The sequence below is a fragment of the Typopeltis vanoorti genome, chromosome 3, assembly GCF_054136105.1.
Source record: "Typopeltis vanoorti isolate ZY-2024b chromosome 3, IOZ_Tvanoo_1.0, whole genome shotgun sequence".
NCBI classification, from domain to species: domain Eukaryota; kingdom Metazoa; phylum Arthropoda; class Arachnida; order Uropygi; family Thelyphonidae; genus Typopeltis; species Typopeltis vanoorti.
Window position 1 is genome coordinate 15,883,233 of NC_143551.1, and position 3,668 is coordinate 15,886,900.

General features: G+C 41.0%; 1 pseudogene; it reads right to left on the reverse strand.

Moving 5' to 3' along the window:
- Positions 1-3,076: 3,076 nt before the first annotated feature.
- On the reverse strand, positions 3,077-3,189 carry LOC150107945 (U4 spliceosomal RNA; annotated as a pseudogene).
- Positions 3,190-3,668: the final 479 nt, after the last annotated feature.

The following is a 3,668-nucleotide window of genomic DNA, read 5'->3' on the forward strand; positions in this document are numbered from 1 at the left end:
TTTTCATTAGAGACTAGGCACAACTTAGAATACTAATTTACCATTAATTAATTCTTGAAAGATGTGAAATTAAAATTTATGGGCTCCTGCCGAGTCCGTATATTTCTACGTGCAATACCATAACTTATGTGGGAAGCTGTATTATCTTAAGCATACGTATTTTGCAAAAGTTATTGAAAAAAACACACACACAATAATATATTTTTATTATCATTTCTTTTATTAATTTCAATGACGGATTCAAGCATTATTTGAAATATTTTTTAAATGTTTACAAGTGCTTATTTCGAGGAACATATTACTAATTTAGAATTCGATTACACTATTGAAATATAAAGTCGCTGGAAGAAACAGTAATGCATACAGGATTTAGTATTAATAAGCAATTAGCATATATTTGCTATCATATGAGTCGTATGTTGTAACCGGTATAAATTGGACAAATGCAATGCCCCCAAGTCACAGCTACTGTGTCTGGGTGAAATCTCTGCGAGAGAAAAAATGACAGGGTTTGAAAGAGGCGTTGCAAATGAATGCGATGTACTGGCCTATCTGTTTGCATATTGTTGAAGAATTGGGCCATCCCAGGTCAATGATACCACACCTTAATTAATGCGTATGGAGTCGACTGCAAGTGCTACACACAGTGGACTTCATCGCAGAAGCAGCGAATATGACAGTAGGATGCTACGAAGGATAACATGCAAGCTACCATTGCTACCGACGAATGCTACCATTCGTCGGCGGACACGTTGATTATGGAGTTCTGGGCAATGACTTGAACTCGAATCTGCACAAAAAAGAGAAATGAGGGTCACAACATGGGTTGTTCTATACTAGGACCGCAACATGCAAGCCCCACATTACCCGAATCTATATGCAGCGTTATCTTCAGTGGTGCAAAGAATGTAGAGAGGGTAGAAGCTTGGAAAGCTGTGTTATAGAAAGATGAATCACACTACACCCTCTGCCAATATGGACAGGTGTGGGTGTGGTGGATGACTGGTGAACGTCTCTTACCAGAGTGCATAACCGGAACCATGAAATTCTGAGGTGGCCGTGTAATGGTATGGTTCGCTTTTTCCTGCTTTAGCCTTGGACCTTTTGTAGTGCCTCTGGACAATGCAATGCTTCCTACTTTGTGGCATTTCTAAAGAAGTGACCTTTGTCTCTTACAGCAAGAGATTGCACCAAGTCATTAGTCTGCTGCTGTAACCGCGTGGTTTGTGGACATGAACGTCATCACACTTGAATGGCCTCCACAGAGACCTCATCTCAATCAAATTTAACATCTGTGATATGAACTCGATGATTGAGTGATGTCAAGGGACGTCCGCAACAGACATTCCAGGACCTTATCACATGCCTAAAAGAAGAATGGCTCAAAATTCCAATTGATCACTATCGTACGCTTGTGTTAAACATGTCTCGTTTGATTGCTGCAGTCGTCACAGCAAAAGAAGGAAGTCCTACATCTTGTTAAGGAGGCGTCATAGCTGTTTCTTTCTCAAACTATGGTGTCCATTGACTTCTTCCCAAGACTTGCGCATGCATATACGCTGACCTGGTTGGCCGAGTGATTAACATATGCACTTTTCAGCCAAGAGGCTGCAGGTTCGAATCCTGCGTAGGCATGAATGTTTGTGATTGTCTCAACCTTCACATATTCATTCACCCAAGTACAGATACACTCTCCCAATATGGACTGGGTCACCATGGGAGTAGTAGACCCAAATTGCCCTCAATGTGAGAGACCTTCACCTTGATGTGGGTAGAAAAATAGCCTGTTCATCATCGTGTATATATATATATATATATATATATATAAGGTGGCCAGCCCTATGCCTCCTGGTGTATCCAATGTCTGTAAAAGCATTAAGTTCTGAATGCCAGTTTTCCAGCTTGTGGGATGAAAACCCCCAGATAAACTGGAGGAAATCCCTGCAGTCCACGCCGAAGACCGGCTAACTTGGCTATGCCAGAGAAAGATCCTAAGCTCCTCAAGTCAGCGATGGAAATCGAACGAAGGGCACACCTATCCCAAGAATATGGTTGCGAAGCGCATAGATACTCGGCATCCACACAAACATATATATCATCATCGTTGTTGTCATCAGCCATTGTCGATCCACTGCTGGATGAAGGCCTTTCCAAGATTACTCCAAAAGTGTCTGTCCATGGCTCTCCTTTTCCACATCACTCCTGCAAATATGATGATATATTCAATCCACTGTGATTTAGGTCAGCGTCATGGTCTTTTTTCCTCTCATGGAATTCAATCCAGTACTTCTTTTGTACATCGTTGATCTTGTCTTCGAGCAATGTGCCCAGCCCATTGCCACTTCAGATGTTTCACTCTTCCTATGATGTCAGAGGCTTGGGTTTGATTTCTTATCCATGATTAATTTAAAATAAGGAATAACATTGGGTATATTTTTAAATCTCTCATCTATTTGTTCAATAACAGTATCAATCACAACGTTGAAAAAGTGACATCTAAATTCCTCTACCGAGTTTAGTAAAACTTCATCTTCTGCTAGTTTGGAAAATAATCTTTTTCTTTAAGTTAAGGGATATTACATCCCATATTGTTTCATAGCCGAATAAGACAATCAAAGAGTTTCATGCCAAATATAGTAAATATATAAAGTTCGGCAAGTCCAAGCGTAAGCAAATACCTGGATAGTGTTACAATTGATCCTCTAGGGAGTGCAACACTGAGGCAACTCATGGTATGGGTGGAGCAAGCTCCGATCACTATTCTTGATATTTCTCCATATTGTGAAACCCAGCTCCTAGGAGCTGTATTACTGTTTTACATTATGAGTGAGAGAAGGTCATTACCCAGACCGGTTTCAACCTTATGAATAAGTAAATAAGTATAAGTAAAGCCGTCTCTAAAAAAATCGGACGATCCCTAGACCACTCAATAGTGGGCGAAAGACCGTTCATCTCAGCGTTGGCTCCACTCAGTGATGGCCTTCCACCCACCACCACCACCGAGCAGAACCGCTCATATTCCGGAGAAAAGCAGTCACCGATAAAGCCCCTCGCTAGGCCGTACCAGAAAACACTTTCCCCGGAGACTCAAATTGCTCCCTTAAGGCTAAACCTTAAGAGAGCGAACTCATATTAGCAATAGCCGAGCCTCAGTTAAACTTCATTGGCTACAGCATTGCCAGACCGGTTTCTCATAATGTAAAACGCAGCTCCTAGGAGATGCATTGCTGTTTCACATTATCAGAGAAGGTCACTACCCAGACCGGTTTCAACCTTTATTGAGGTCTCGTCAGTGAGTAGCTAGACCTAGAAATATCAAGTTTGTAGCAAACAGAACTTACATATACCCTACTATGAGAATTGCCAAGAAGGTGTCCTAATAAATTATTAATTATATGAAGAGCCAAAGTCTTCAATTCGGCGACATGAACTTCTTTAAGTTAAAGGATATTGCATCCCATATTGTTTCATAGCCGAATAAGCCAATCAAAGAGTTTCATGCCAAATATAGTAAATATATAAAGTTCGGCAAGTCCAAGCGTAAGCAAATACCTGGATAGTGTTACAACTGATCCTCTAGGGAGTGCAACACTGAGGCAACTCATGGTATGGGTGAAGCAAGCTCCGATCACTATTCTTGATATTTCTCCATATTGTGAAACCCAGCT